The sequence below is a fragment of the Sorex araneus genome, chromosome 6 (genome assembly GCF_027595985.1).
Source record: "Sorex araneus isolate mSorAra2 chromosome 6, mSorAra2.pri, whole genome shotgun sequence".
NCBI classification, from domain to species: Eukaryota; Metazoa; Chordata; class Mammalia; order Eulipotyphla; family Soricidae; genus Sorex; species Sorex araneus.
The window spans coordinates 168,736,817-168,753,703 of NC_073307.1; positions in this window are offsets into that span (position 1 = coordinate 168,736,817).

Below are 16,887 nucleotides of genomic sequence, written 5' to 3' on the forward strand. Positions count from 1 at the left end.
GGCGGGTGGGGCGCTCCTAGTGAAGGCGAGGAGGGTCTCAGGAGTGCATGGCTTCGTCCAAAGCCCCTTACTTGGAGGGCTTCCTGCTGTGCCCTCAACGAAGCAGCAGTGGGGAACCCACGAGTGGCAATGATAGAAGTTATGCGGACAGAGAGGACTGTCTGAGGGGGTGAGGTGGGAGCAGCTGTGCGCAGGTCACCTCTTAGTGTGCAGAGTGAATGGGCGTCCATGGAGTGGTTGGACTGTGCCCTGGGAATGTGTGGGTGAGAAATTGTTCATTTTGACCCCGTGGTTTCTCCATCTTGTCGGCTGCCCAGCCCTCCCTCATCCATGTCTCCTTCCCAGTGGCAGCCTGCCTCCTGCTCCCTTCCATCCTCGGCTTTTAAGCTCTGTTACTCTTAACAAGTAACTCCACACTTGAAGTGTTCTGTACTCTGGGATGTGGGGCTCAGGTTTTACACAGTCTGGAAGACCCCTCTCCTCTGCCCCAGCACGTCCCAGGCTTGGCAGGAGGGCAAGAATGATATGGTTACTCTAGAGCTGTTTGTGCCTTCCATGGGTGTGTAGAGGCTGAACACTGAGTTGGGTTATCACAGGGGAGGGTTTTCTGGGTGCCAGCAAACAAACCAAACTCCTGGAGAACCTTTACATACCAGGGCTGGAGTGGGGGTGTGTGGCAACACTGCGCCCAGCGGGGAAACTGTCCACACAGTTGCAGTGATAACAGGGAGTAGATGTAATGTGGTCCCTCCCTTCTTTAGCCCTGGGGTGTAGTGCCAGTCGGCCACCTTAGGCTGTCCCTTTTCTTTTGGGATCTACCCCATCCCAGGTACCCGTTGGTGTCCTCCCTGCTCTGTCCATGGTCTGCATCACGTCACATGTGCTCACAGAAATGCAGATACAATTGTGCATGTTTCAGATGGGCCTGACGAGCACTGTGCACAAGCTCACGTCACTTGTCTTTTCTCCAGATGATACCTGCCCAGGCCTACTTGCACACATTCTGCCAGTAGACACATTCTCAGTGCCTCAAAAAGCAGGGACCCCTGGACCCAGCACTTAGAAAGCTGCTTCTGAGGGCTGGAGTGATAGTACAATGGGTAGGGTGCTTGCACGTGACCATCCTATGTTTGGCGGGAGGGCAGGATCCCTTTGATCCCCCGTATCCCATATGGTCCCCTGAGTACAGAGCCAGGAGTAACCTCTGAGAACCACTGGGTGTGACCCCAAAACAATAAAACAAACAAAAAGGAAAGCTGCTCCTGGCGAAGAGGCGGGGCCTGACAGCTCTGCCAACTCTGTGTGCCTGTTCCAGGTGTTGTACCAACCATATGCTGCACTCCATGTGCCAGACTTCACTGCCGGCTCCATGTGCTGATTCCGTGTGCCTGTTTCATGTGTCTGTACTATGTGCTGGACTTGCATGCTGGACACCATGTGGCTCTTCCATGCTCCTGGACTATGTCCTATTTTGTGTTCCTGTTCCATGTTCCAACCCCGCACATGCCTGTTCCTGTACAGGCTCCATGTGCTGTGCACTGGGCTTCATTCACTTGTGCCATGTGCCTGAGCCACGTGCTGGGCTTCCTGGCTTGTGCCATGTGCTGGGCTCTGTGTGCCATATGCAGGACTCTATGTACCATGTGACTGGACTGTGTGCTGGGCTCTGTGTGCTGATAACCTCCCTCCCTTGGCCTGGGTCAGTGGTCAGGATGAGGGGCTTCTGCCCATCACTTGGCTCTTTGTCCTGTGTGATAGTTTTGGGGTCAGCACTTCACTGCCCTCTCCAGGTTGGCCAAGGGGCAAACGCATGAGTCCAATCACCGCGAGGTAACCAGACTTCCTCAGTCAGCACTGAGGGTGCACTCACCCCTCCCAGGTGTGTAGTCACACCACATGACCCTCACCAGCAGTGGCCACCGCGCTGGCTGCAGTCACTCACTAGCATCCACTGAGAGGGGACACCAGGTGGCCTGGGACCTGGGAGTCTAGACATTTCTGTGGGAGTTACTGTCCACTCTCAGGTGTTCATGTCTCACTAAGAGTTACCAGGGCCCCATCTTCCTCCTTTCAAATCCAGGGAATGTGGCTTCACTGGTGTGAGGGACCCGAATGGTGTCGTTGGAGGCAGGCCTTCATCCCTGTGGCCTTTGTCCATGTGAAGGCCATGCCTCTAGGCACAGAGGCCCAGAGCAGCATCAGCCTTGCCTATGGGAAGCAGGTTCTCCCGAGAGCTGTTTGGTGGGGTCACCCACACAGATGGGAGGGTCTGTGTCTGCAGCGTCTGCGGCCTGGCTGCCTTGTGCTCAGGCCAAGAGGACAGCGTGACAGGCCTGGGCTGGGGTTCTGCTGCCCACCTCCTCCAGTGTGGCATTAGGTAGGCAAAGCAGGAGGCCCTGGCCCCAGGTGGGGCCAAGTGCCCAGGAGGATGCCTGAACCAGCTCCTGTAGAATCTGCTGTGCCAGCACCTGGCTTGGGTCTTCCCCACACCAGGCTTGTGAGGCCACAGATCTCTGTAGCTTGAGAAGTTCAGCCACAGTGGGGGCCTGAGCACTCAGAAGGTAGGAGGGCGTGCTTGGCATTCACCACCCGAGGATCCATCCCCACGTCTGAATGGTCCCTAGCAAACAAGAGAAAGAAAGCTGGCCATGGAGACGTGGGGTGTTTGTAGCCCGAGCTGACTAAGACTTGCATAGTGGCCGTTTTCTGCCCACAGTCTTCTGGCAGAGACAGTGCTGCCTGCTGGCCTCCGCAACCCTGCCTCTGGTTGGCAGTTAGGTGCTGCACTTTGACACCCACCTCGATGGCAGCGGCCCTGTCACTCCAGACCACAAGAGGAGACCTGCAGGCCCTCAGGCACAAGGGAGGAGGGAACAGGCACGACCCCAAGCATGCAGCATAACAGAGCCAGACTGCTGGCTACCAGGAGACTAACCGAGAGCTCAAAGTTACAGTTGCATCCCAGCCCCCTTGCCCTTAACATTTGTGTGCTGTGCCTGCTGCCTCGCTCGTGATGATGCAGTCCTGTCCTCACCTCTGGCCTGTGAACCACGCCTCTGCGCTCCCTCCCTCATGTGACACTGTCCTCGCCTCACTCCATCTCCTCACCTCCTCAGCCTTTCCCTTCCCAGGGTCCTGTGCTGGATGCATGTGATGGCTCCCTGTTCCCTGCCTAACAATATGGCCTGGCAGGGACCAGGGGTATCAGGAGGAGAAGCAGAGATAGACGCCATTGTCACATCATAACAAAGACAATAGTGGACTTTATGAAGTGGCTATGGACGTTGTTGCTACCCTGACCAGATCTTTTAGCAAAGCAGTACTTCCTGGCTTCCCTGCTGTGAGTGGCCCTGGCCTGGCACTTCACCCCCTGGAGGGGAGCCCTGCCACTTGGGAATAAGAACTCTGGTGCAGTCATTCTGCATGAGCACTGGTCTCCCCATCTGGGAACTCGCTTGCTCATTTATTTTTACTGACATGATTCCAGTGATACTTACTTTGTACTTTTGGTTTTGGTGCAACACCGTTTGGGGGGTTCAGGAGGTGGGGTTGGTTAATGGGCCACACAAGCAGTACTCAAGGTTTGGTCCTGGCTCTGTGTTCAGGGATCACTCCTGAAGGTGCTCAGGGGAACATATGTAATGCCAGGGATCAAACCAGGACTGGTTGCATGCAAGGCAAGTGCCTTAACTTCTGTATTGTCTCTCTGGTCCACTTATTTAGTTATTTATTTTGGGTTTTGGTTTACACCCAGCAATGCCCTGGACTTACTCCTGGCTCTGTGTTCAGGGATCACTCTTAGTGGTGCTTGGGGAACCATATGGGACATGGGGGGATCAAACCTGAGTTAGCCCAATATAGACAGTCCTTCAAAAACTAGAAACTGAGCTTCCATATGATCCTGCAATACCACTTCTGGGAATATATCCTGAGGATGCAAAAAAGCACAGTAGAAATGACATCTGTACCTATATGTTCATTGCAGCACTGTTCACAATAGCCAAAATCTGGAAACAACCCAAGTGCCCTAGAACAGACGACTGGTTAAAGAAACTTTGGTACATCTACACAATGGAATATTATTCAGCTGTTAGGAGAGATGAAGTCATGAAATTTTCTTACAAATGGATAGACATGGGGAGTATCATGCTAAGTTAAATGAGTCAGAAAGAGAGGGACAGACATAAAGGACTGCACTCATTTATGGAGTATAGAATAATATCACATGAGGCTGACACCCAAGGACAGCAGATACAAGGGTCAGGAGGATTGCCCCATAGCTGGAAGACTGCTTAATGAGCAGAGAGGAGAAGGCATATGGAATAGATGGAATAGAGAAGGGATCACTAAGAAAATGATGGCTGGAGGAATCAGTCGGGATGGGAGATGCGTGCCAAAAGTAGATAATGGACCAAACATGATGTCCTCTCAGTGCCTGTGTTGCAAGCCATAACGCCCAAAAGTAGAGAGAGTATGGGGAATATTGGAGGCAGGGGGAGGGTGGGAAAGGGGAGGTATACCAGGGATATTGGTGGTGGGGAATGTGTACTGGTGGAGCGATGGGTGTTTGATCATTGTGTGATTGTAACCCAAACATGAAAGCCTGTAACTGTCTCACAGTGATTCAATAAAATTTAAAAAATATATCTATTTTTTTTTAAAAAAAAACAACACCTGAATTAGCCATGTACAAGGCAAATCCCCTGCCTGCTGTACTATCTTGCCAGCCCCAATTTATTTATTTATTTGTTTGTTTGTTTTGGGGTCACACCTGGCGATGCACAGGGGTTACTCCTGGCTCTGCAGTCAGGAATCACCCCTGGCGGTGCTCAGGGGACCATATGGGATGCTGGGAATCGAATTGGGGTCGGCTGTGTGCAAGGCAAATGCTGTACCCGCTCCAGCCCCATAGCCCAAATTTATTTACTTAAAAAATCAGGGTCCAAACCAGCAGTGTTCATGGGACTCAGGGGTCACTTACCCTGTGAAGACATCTGATCGCTTGCAGTTTGGAACCATAGTGAATAACACTGATAGAAACATTTGTGACCAGAGGTCTAAGAGATAGTTCAGTCAGTAAGGTGTTTGCCTAGCACGCTGCCAATCTAGGTTCAATTCTCGGCACCCCATACGGTCTTCTGAGCACTGCTTGGAGTGATCCCTGAGCATAGAGCCAACCCTGAGCATTGCTGGTGTGACTCCAAAAAACAAACAAATGTAGGGGCTGGGGCAATATTACAGTGGGTAGGGCATTTGCCTTGCACATGGCTGACCTGGATTTGATTCCCAGAATCCCATGTGGTCCCCTGAGCACCACCAGGAGTAATTCCTGAGTGCAAAGCCAGGGGTAACCTGTGTATTGCTGGGTGTGACCAAAACATAAAACAAATCCATGGATTGTGTTCTTATTGCCCCCCCTCTCTGTATATATATATATATATATATATATAAAATAATATATTATAAATATCTATATCTTATTTTCTTATTATCAAAAAGAATATATTTATATACATTGTTGTTTGTTTTGGATTTATATCAGACCTCACTCTTGGCTTTGTGCTCAGGGATCATGCCTGGTGGATGCAGGGGACCATATGTAGTGCAGGGGATCAAATCCTGGTTAGCCTTTTGCAACCAGAGCCTAACCTACCATACTATCTCTCCAGCCCTGGAGGTGTATTTTTGTCTGTTTGGGGGCCACACCCAGTGGTGTTCAGGAGTCATTCTCAGTTCAAAGATCAGAGAAGTGGGGATGGAGAAATATTGCAGTGGGTAGCAGGTAGGGCACTTACCTTGCATATAACCAATCCAAGTTCTATCCCTGCACCTCATCTGTCCACCTGATCCAAAGAGCCAGGTATAATCCCTGAGCACTGCTGGGTGTGGCTCCCCGCCCCCCCCCCAATAAAGAGAGAGAGAGATTATATTGTTTTTCTTGTTTGCTAGTCACACAGGGTCACTCCTGGCTCTGTACTCAGGAACCTCTGGCAGTGCTCAGGACACTGGGGATTAAACCCACTGTACTATCTTTCCAGTTCCTAGATTGTACTTTTGATATAGTAATTTCTGAGTGCAGAGCCAGGAGTAACCTCTGAGCATCGCCAGGTGTGCCCTCCCACCCCTCCCCTGTCACCCAAAATCAATCAACCAACGGATGAAGGGAGTAGGCCATCTTGGGGACTGAACTCAGGCCTCCTGCATGCAAAGCCTGCATTCCAGCTCATTGACTTAACTCCCTGCTACCCAAGTTTTAATATATATTTTTTAATTATTTTATTGATTCACCATGTGGAAAGTTACAAAGCTTTCAGGTTTAAGTCTCAGTTATACAATGCTCAAACACCCATCCCTTCACCAGTGCACATATTCCACCACCAAGAATCACGATATACCTCCCCCCGTCCCCCCACCTCCCCAGCCCCCCACCCCGCATGTGTAACTGGTAAATTTCACTTTACTTTCACTTTACTTTGATTACATTCAATATTTCAACAAAAAAATTCACTATTATTGATTTGGAGTTTCTCCCCCCTGCAAAGTTGATCTGCTGAAAAGAAAGCATTTGGTAATTTGTTTTCCATTGCTGAGAATGAAGAGATATGATGTCCAGAGGCCGCACTAGCAGCAGTATAGTTTTGGATTTCTGTATTTTAGTATTTTAGTAACTAAGTCCAGAGAAATGTCTGCCAGGAATCGCAACATTGTAAGCTTGTACCTCTCAGCTACTTTATATTCCACATATGAGTGCAATCTTTCTATGTCTGTCTCTTTCTTTCTGACTCATTTCACTCAGCATGATACTTTCCATGTTGATCCACTTATATGCAAATTTCATGACTTCATGTTTTCTGACAGCTACATAGTATTCCATTGTGTAAATATACCAGAGTTTCTTTAGCCAATCATCTGTTTTCGGGCACTCTGGTTTTTTCCATATTCTGGCTATTGTAAACAGAGCGGCAGTGAACATGGAAATGCAGATGTTTTAATGTTTTAAGAAATCCCTTTTTTTGTTCATGAACTATACTTAGGATTTGTATCTAATTAATTTTTGTTTTGTTTTGGCTTAGTTTTGGGACCACATCAACTGTTCTCAAGGTGGTGGGCTCTGGTAGGGGGGTGGGCTCAGGGTATCATATGGGATGCCTGGGAACAAACCCAGGGCGGCATGTGCAAGGCCAGTGCCCTACAAGCTGTACTATCTCTCCAGTGTCCCCGGTAGGACATTTCATCTAATGAGACATCACCAACTCTAGTTCTCTGGGATTCCTCCTGTGTTATCTGCCAGGAGTATAGTTTTGCATTTAGGCCTTACATTTATATCTGTTTTCTTTAATTTTGTGAATCATTGAGGGTGTTTCTAGATTTATTTCTGGCTTAGCAGTTTGGTCCATGGGACCCTCCCCCTGCCCCATCCCATCCCTGCGCCTTCTCTTCCTGTGAGAGGGTGGTGGGCCCTTTACCAAGCATCTGGTTCTCCACTCTTCTCACTCCAGGACAATGTGTCTCCATTCCGGTAGCTTCCAAATGAGTCACAAAGCCTCCAGTCCTGTTCTGCCTTTCAGCAGTAAGTATGTGGGATATTAATCCCGTGCCTATCACACTTGCCCATTAATTCCACAAGGAGCTAATCTTGTTCCCACAGAGACAGTTCTCTGTGCTGAGGCATCTTCTTCCCACTTTGCATGAGTTTGCTTTTCTTGTCCTAGTTCCATATCTGGATCTCTGGTACCACCAGAGAAGAAGCAAGAGGGTTTCCCTTGCCTGGCAATAAGGGGATGATTCTGGTTTCTCACAATTGCATAAGGTGTTAGCTGGATGATTTTTGGAATGTTTTCTTTGTCAAGTTAAAGAAATTCCCAGGCCAGAGAGATAGTACAGTGGATAGGGCACTTGCCTTGCACACAGCCTACCTGGATTCAGTCCCCAACACCCGATATATTCCCCAAGCACTACCGGGAATGATCCCTAAGCACAGAGCAAGGAGTAAGCCCTGAACATTGTCAGGTGTGGCCCCAAACCCAATAATATTCTTCTTCTTCATCATCATCATCATCATCATCATCATCATCATCATCATCATCATCATCATCCCGTTGATCATCGAATTTATTGAGTGATCTCAGTAATGTCTCCATTCGTCCTAGCCCTGAGATTTTTAGAAGTCTCTCTTTACACGTCCAATGGTGCCGCATTGGAGGCTCTTCCAGGGTCAGGGGAATGAGACCCATCATCGTTACTGGGGAGCATTGCCATGGGGAGCTTGCGAGGCTCTCCCATGTGAGCAGGAAACTCTCAGTAGCTTGCCAGTTTCTCCTAGAGAACTAGGAGAACTAGACTACAAGATGCTTCCAGGAGCTTGATTTTATAGTCTCTGGATGTTGGCCGGTGGTGGGGTTACACGGTGCCGGGGGCAGTCCCTGGGTGTGACCGCTTAGCTACTGGGAAATGGGGAATCTGGGCGGAAGAGGCCCAGTTCCGATCTGAGCAGGCTTGAAGGTCTCAGCCCTGGGTCCCACACACCTGGGTTCCTCTGCCGGTTCCTTCATGCGTGAGGCTCATCCGAACGTGTGGAGAGGGACCTTGAGCATGGCTGTGGCTAGGCTCTGGAGGTCTTTGACTGCAGGAGTTCTGCTCGGTGTAGGGAGGGAAACTGAAGCCCACCCCCTCCGAGGGGCCTCAGGGAAGACAGCCAGGCATGGGGGCAAGAGACTCTCTGCCAATAATATTAATAAATGAAAATAATTTGATTGAGTTTCCCTAGTTTACAACACTGTTGATGTTGATGTTTTACAGTTGCAGAACAACCACCCTAGCCCTTCACCTGTGTTTGAAGATACCACCATTGTCCCACAGTCCCTCCCACCCACCACCTCTTGGTTCCAATTGTATTGATCATGTCTCAGAGCTTGTTTGGGGATTACCTGATCTCTCTGTGAACGTGTTTAGGATTTTTAATCAGGATACTGCACTGAGGGCCGGAGTGGTAGTGCAGCAGGGAGGGTGCTTGCTTTGCACGCAACCAACCCGGGTTTGATCCTGGCACTCTGTATGGTCCCAAGCCTGCCAGATCGGAATTCCTGATTGCAGATCTGGGAGTAAATCCTGAGCACCATTGGATGTGTCCCCAGAAGCAAGACAAACAAACAAAAAAACAAACCAAAGTGCATTAAATCTTATCAAAAGCTTTATATGCAACAGTTAATTTGTATTATTGTTCTTCCTCAGCCTGTAGATGACATTGTTTTGTTTTTGATTTTGGTTTTGGGGGTCATACCCACGATGCTCAGGACTTACTCCTGGCTTTGCACTCAGGAATTACTCATGGTGATGCTTGAGGGATCATATGTGGTACTGGGAATCAAACCTGGGTCAGGGGCTGGACGATAGCACAACAAGTAGGGCATTTGCCTTGCACATGGCCCACCTGGGTTCGATCCCCAGCATCCAATATGGTCCCCCAAGCACCGCCAGGAGTAATTTCTGAGTGTAGAGCCAGGAGTAACCCATAAACATCACTGGGTGTGACCCAAAAAGGGGAAAAAAAAAAGGGTCTGCCACTTTCAAGGCAAGTGCCCTACCTGCTATACTAATTCCCCAGTCCCAAACGATACAGTTTTTCAAGTTAATTTTAAATGTTGAATCAGTTTTTTATAACTCAAATAAATCCCACTTGGTAATGGTATATAATTCTTAGTATATAATGGTATATATAATAATATAATTATTGATATACATAAGTATTGGTATATAATGGTAAAATTTATTATTGAATATGATTTGCCAATATTGTGTTGAGATGATATGTTCATGAGAGATAAACTGTAGCTTCTTGTCTCTATTTATTTATTTATTTTTGGTTTCCAGGCCACACCCAGGGGTGCGCAGGGCTTATTCCTGGGTCTGTGGGCAGGAATCACTCTTGGTGGGCTCAGGGGGCCAGATGGGCTGTCAGGGATTGCCCTTCCCCTTGTACTATCACTCTGGCCTGATCACTGTCACACTGTCATCCCGTTGCTCATCGATTTGTTCAAGCGGGCACCGTAACGTCTCTCATTGTGAGACTTATTGTTACTGTCTTTGGCATATCCAATACGCCACGGGTAACTTGCCAGGCTCTGCCGTGCAGGCTAGATACTCTCAGTAGCTTGCCGGGCTCTCCGAGAGGGGTGGAGGAATCGAATACGGGTCGGCTGTGTGAAGGGCGAACGACCTACCGCTGTGCTGTCACTCCAGCCCTCTGGCCTGATGATGGTGGTTATTTCTTCTCTTGTGCAGCTGTAGCCTTCACTGTCTCACACTCTCCTTTCATAACAGAGGCTGCCAAGTGCCGATTTTTCTAAACTGTGTTTTCACTTAAAACTCGATTCTTTTAAACTTTCTCCTGGGACTTCTGTTCTGGTTCCTGAGCCCTGAGCTCAGCTGCACACGGCTCCTGAGTGGCAGTGCCACTCAACAGTACTCATACCGCTGAAATCCACCCCCTGGTTCTGTGCCTGGGTCACGTGAGGGCCTTGTTTACTGGAGTAGGGGCTAAGCTCACTTCAGGCTGTGGGGGTGCCACCTCACGCAGGGTTAACAGCAAAGAGGACCTCCTGCATGTCTGGGCCTGTATCACCAGCAGCCCTGGGAAAGGACACTAAGGGGAACCGCAATGTAGCCTGACCTTTCAGGACCCAGGTCTGCTAAAGTAAGACCCTGGGAGCGGGCAAAGGTCAGCACTTGGGTCAGCAGTCCAGGAGCAGCCTGATGAGGAGAGTTTGTTCCAGCTTTCCAGGGTGGCAGTACAGATTTGCCTGAAGCACAATTGTTGAGAAGGTGCAGCCCGTCACCCTGCTGTCCTGCTCCTGTCCAGTTCACAGACCCAGAATGACCCTGTCCTCCGACCTCCTAGAGGGATTGGTGGCTTTTCTGCTCTCCCCAAGGCTGCCAGAAAATTATGGACAGATCAGAATCAGAACTGGACAGCTCAATGCGTGCTGTGGGTTGAGGAGCTTGCCCGGGGCACCCGGGCTCCTGTGGGGTCTAGTGGCCCTTCCTGGCTGCTCCTGGCCTTGGCTTCAGCCCACTCCCCGTTGTGTGGCTCGGCATCGTGCTTGGGTGGCCACCAGGGGGCACTGCAGGCCCACGTGTGGTTGCAGGGGGAGGTCGAAGTCTGCACACTCATCAGGAGACTAGCACTTCGGTGCTCCTGGTGGAGGCCGCCTGCTGGTGGCCTGGGGCCCCTGCTGCTGCCCTGTGTCGACCTGTGTCATAGCTCTCAGTGGAGGCCCTGCAGGGTTGGGGGATTGGGCCAGGCCGGAACTGGGCTGGAGCACAGGCGCCCAGGTTCCTGAGCAGTCCTGACTTTTGTCCACTTGCCAGAAAACAATTTTACAGGGAGGTGGCAGCCCCTGAGGGGCGTTGGTCTCCCCAGTACTCAGTCACCAGCATGCCCAGCGAACCCAGGACTGATACTAAGCTCTGAGCACTGCTGAGCCCCCACCTTCTGCCCGATGGGAATGATTCCCGCACCGTTTCTCTGGGTGGGGGAACTCAGGCTGAAGCAAGGAATAGCAGGAAATTTGCAGGAAAGCAAAGTCCTAATGATGCAGATGACTTATAAGTAGGCAGGGGAGATGCCACAGCCTGGAGGGTCTGCCACTTCCCTCTCCTCTCACAGGGTCATGGGGAACCCAAGGGCTGATAGTGCCTGCGGGCAGCCCTGCACGCTCACCCACCTCAGGCCCTGGCAGGCTGCGCCTAAGTCCACGCACTCTGCCTCTCCCTCACAGAATCTGGGAAGTGATCCCTGCCACCTGATTTCTCAGGGAGCCGTATTCAGACTGGTGCAAGGAATTACTTCTGTGGGAAGGTCAGTCCTAGACTTTACCCAGGCTTTTTTAGTTGGTCACCTTTTCCTCACAGAAAAGAATTTCAGGAATGTTGCATGAATATTCTTCTGGTTGGAGGCATGTAGATAAAACATGCGAGAGCAATGTAAAGTGCACAGAGGGCCAAGGCTCATTCTGGCTTGAGGCGAAGAGCGACTGCCAGAGTCCACCTTTTATTCTGTTTTTTATCCATTACATCCTAATGACTTCATCACAGAGAAAGACTCACTAGCGAGAGTACAAACAGTTGTAGGATGAGCATTCATCAAAGGAACATCAGGGTATACATTGTCTTGTCAAAGCTATGCTGTCAAAACTATGTTGTTATGATTAAAAAGGTCACAGGAAGATGTGGAGCTGGACACGTAGGCTCTACAGATTGACATAATCCCACATTCTGTGGTCGGTTACACATAGGGCAAAGAGAAGGCTCATACTGATACTTGAAGGTCAATCCAGATTAAGGATGTGTAAGAGAGGGGGAAACTGCTGCCTTGTACTGCCAAGATAGTGTATGACCAGGTGGGAATAGGAGAGCACACTGTACTCCTCCAGGTCATTGGATTCACATGTTTTTAGCTTGCCCACTTAGTGAGAAGTTCTGCTTCCTGCTTGCAGGGCAGCGTCCAGAGGCTCATCCTAATGTCCTGGCTTGGCACCAATACAGGAAGAGATGAACCATGATGTTAAAAGTTTTATTTAGAGATTATGAGGAAGGAAAGAGCTGAGAGTCCACATCTCAGGTGGATATGCAGGCTGCCCCCAGAATGGGGAGGTGTGTACTTGCCTTTGCAAAGTTGATTTTACAGGTTTTCTCCCATGTTGTCCCCACTCGGGTTTTGTACCTAGATCAAAGTGATGTCAGTGGGCCCCACAAGTGACTTATGTGAAGCGGGGAGGAGAAAGACGGTCACTTTCTCCCCATCTGCCTCTGCCACCCAGGACCCAGGGTTACTGGGTTCTTGTCTCGCTCGCAGAAAGGAATTTCAGGAGTAGACAAGCAGTGAATAAATAGATTTTGTTTGGAGGATTTTTAAAGTGTGGAGGGAGAGAGAGTTAGAGAGAGAGAGAGAGAGAGAGAGAGAGAGAGAGAGAGAGAGGAGAGAGAGAGAGAGAGAGAGAGAGAGAGAGAGAGAGACTAATGCACTCAAAAGAGAACATGGGCTTCTCCAAGGGCAGAGAGAACCCTACACACATCCTAGCATTAGACACAAACCTACACACATCCTAGCATTAGACACAAAAGCATGAAAGTACACATCTCAAGAGGGGAGATGTGGGCAACACATGTGTACAGGCACCACATGTGCTCAGCCGCGTGGGCACAAGCAGCACACGGGCTTGGGCAGCATATGTGCTCCCTCCCTTTGTTCACGGTGTCTTTTATAGGCTCTTTGCGGGTGTCTTGATCTGGAAGTTCTGGAGTCTTCTCAGGGCTGTTTCACATTTTAATCAGATTAAGGGAGGGGTTCGAGGGTTTGAGGAACCTCATGGGGAGGGATCCAACCTTCTCAAGGTCTGCTGAAGGTCTTATTAGGTCTGTTTTCTATATCCACAGGGTGGATCATTTTAGGATTTTCCTCCCAGAAGTTCTGTTGACCTAAATTTTGTTGCTGAGGGCCTTTCCTTTTCTACCTGCCTATATCAAAAGTCTGTTGCTTGTGGCTAGAGAGGTAGTACCTAAATTTCATTGCTGAGGGCCTTTTCTTTTCTACCTGCCTACATCAAAAGTCTGTTGCTTGGGGCTGGAGAGGTAGTACAGTGTGGAGGGCACTTGTCTTGCCTGTTTTGAACTCGTGTCCAATCCCCGGCATCCCAGTGGGTCCCCCCAAACACAGCCAGGAGTAATTTCTGAATGCAAAGGCAGGACTAACCCCTAAGCATTGCTGGGTGTGTCCCCAAATGAAAAAAAAATCCTGCTGTTATTGCATTGTGAAGAAGAGCCTGAAACTTTTGGTGTCCACCTCCTTGTCCTTGTCACAACCCTTTGCTCCTGCTGAAGTTTCTCTCCTAAGGGGTCAGCCTTCTCTGGGCCTGTCTTGGTGGCAGTTAGAGTCTTATCAGACCCCAGTTCCTGTGTCCACAAAGTAGGTCCAGCAATAATGATTTAAGCTGCTTTAGGGCTAGTGACAGAGTAACTTCTTCAAATTCCATCTTCCATCTTGGTTTCATTTTGTCCCAAGAACTCACTGCCAACAATGAGTCTCCTCACACTGCCCCCATCTACCTGCCTGCTTAGTTCTTCAAAACCCCCACCAGCCTGACTGCAATTTACTCGGATGAGCCTACTTGCTTTGTTTCCAAATTTGCAGACATCAAAGTAGAATGAATTCTTTGCTCAGGGCTGAGAATTGCCAGGGTGATCTGAACTCTAAGACCACATGAATAAACTCCTTTTATTGGGTTGCGATAGTTTTTGGGGAAGTCACACCCGGCGATGCGATGTTCGGGGGTTACTCCTGGCTCTGCACTCAGGAATTACTCCTGGTGGTGCAGAGTCTCTTGCCCATGTGCCTGCCTGTCTTCCCCGGGGCCCCTTGGAGGGGTTGGGCTCCAGCTTCCTTCCCCGCCCCAAGCAGAGCTCCCGGTGGCCAAAGACCTTTGGAACCTAGCCACAGCCATGCTCAAGGTCCCTCTCCACACGTTTGGACAAGCCTCATGCATAAAGGTACCTACTTCTCTCTCTGGAAGAAACTGGCAAGCTATTGAGAGTTTCCTGCCCACATGGGAGAGCCTCGCAAGCTTCCATGGTGTATTCATGAGACCCAAGCTGGGTCTCATTCCCTTGACCCTGAAAGAGCCTCCAATGCGATATCGTTGGGAAGGCTGAGTAGAGAGAGGCTTCTAAAATCTCAGGGATAGGGGCTGGAGCAATAGCACAGCGGGTAGGGCGTTTGCCTTGCACGCAGCCAACCCGGGTTCGATTCCCAGCATCCCATATGGTCACCTGAGCACCACCAGGAGTAATTCCTGAGTGCAAAGCCAGGAGGTAACCCCTGTGCATTGCCAGGTGTGACCCCCCAAAATAAATAAATAAATAAATAAATAAATAAATAAATAAAATCTCAGGGATAGGACGAATGGAGAGGTTACTGAGACCACTCGAGAAATTTGACAATCAACGGGATGATGATGATGATGATGATGATGATGATGATGATGATGATGATGATGATGATGATGATGGTGCTCGGGGAACCATATGGGATACTGAGGATGGAACCCAGGTGGGCCATGTACAAGGCAAATGCCCTACCGGCTGGACTATCGATCTGGCCCCTTGGGCTGCAATCTTGATTGCTTGAACTTTCCTTAACATTCATTTGGGAAATGAGGGGAGGGAAAGAGAGAACATGGGCCTCACTGGCATGGAGAAGACAGAGCAATACCCCATACAGAGCTCAGGGAATCCCCAGGATGGGGAATGTGCACCCTAAAGAAAGTGCACTTGGCAGGCAGATGCAGGAAAATCTGCCTCCAGTCCAGATTTCCCAGCATTGGAGCAGGAGCAATAGCACAGTGGGTCAGATGCTGGCCTTGTATGTGGACACCCTGGGTTCAATACCCAGCATCCCACATGGGCCCTGAGCATTTCAAGGAATTATCCCTAAGTGCAAAGCCAGGAATAATCCTGAGCAGCCCTGGGTGTGGCCTCAAAAAAAAAGAAAAAGGAAAAACAACCCAACCCAACCCCGAGTTCCCGGCATCAATTTGGTTGTCAAGTCCCAGCAGACACCACCCAGTTCAGGACGTGGAGCCACTTCTCTGAGATTCCACAGAAAGGGGCCTGCTCCAGGGGCAGGCTGGAGTGTCTGAGGGAGGAGGAAGAGCCAGTGAAGGCAGTGAGCTTGATCCCAACGCTGAAATTGTTCAGGCTCCTCTCCTGCCCTGTGAAAGGCCAGCCACCAGCTACCCAGTCTGGCAGGGGGTAGGGGGTGGGGGAGGGGAGAGGTTGGGAGGTCTGGAGGAAGCGGCTGACACGACCCTGCCTCCCAGCCAACAGCGGAAGTGGCCAGAGATGTGAAGGGAAAGAATGTCTGACCTTCATAACTCTGACACTGAATCATTCCTTGCATAGCCCGGAGCCAAGAGTGTGATGAGCATTAACTGTTGCAGGCACACAGACAGGGGCCCTCTAGTGACAAGGCTTTCCTTTAGCAATAAAACCAAAATGTGATCAGGGGTCAGAGCAGTAGTCCAGTGGGAAGGGGACTGGCCTGTGAAAGTTCTGGGGACAGGCTTGCAGAAAGGAAGAAAGAGAGACCAAGAGGAGAGTCAGGCTGAAAGAGGCTATTGAAGTGCTCCTGGGCGAGGTACACGGGTTTCTAAAGAGACCTGTTTCAGGGCGGATTTACAGGGATGGAAAGGAGGTGTAGCATGGGGGAGGGACGCGCAGTTACTCGGTACCATCTCCTCTTTCTGCCTGATGAGAGGGTTGGCTCACAGCAGAGCCTGTCAAATGAGGGTCTTGGTGTGAGTCCTAAGTTGCCCCTCAACCTTGAGCCCCCTGGACTGACCCAACACCTTGCACATGGCCAACTCCACTTATCCCTAGCACCACATATGGTCCCCTGAGCACCACTAGGAGGGATACTGCAGTGCAGAGCCAGGAGTAAGCCCTGAGGACTGCCAGGGGTGGCCCCAACAAAGAAACAAATATGATTAAAACTGCTTAGTCACCACCTCTGACACTGCCAAGGCACAACTACTGAGAATGTTGGAGGTGGAGAACATGAGGCACCACCAGGAAAGAGTGAACTCCCTCAGCAAAGAAGCTTCAGACTCTCTCTCCCTTGAGCAGAGAGCATACATTTCTTCTCTTTCTCTCCCCCAAGTCTAAGTAAATTTTGTTCAGTAAAAATGATCTTGCTTCATACACACAAAAAAAACTTGAAAAAACTAAAGACTGTGATAAGAGCACAAAAAAGACCCTCAAGATGTGGCCAGAGCAATAGTACAGCTGAAGGGCACTTGCCTTGCGTACGGTAGATCCAGTTCAATGTCCAGCACC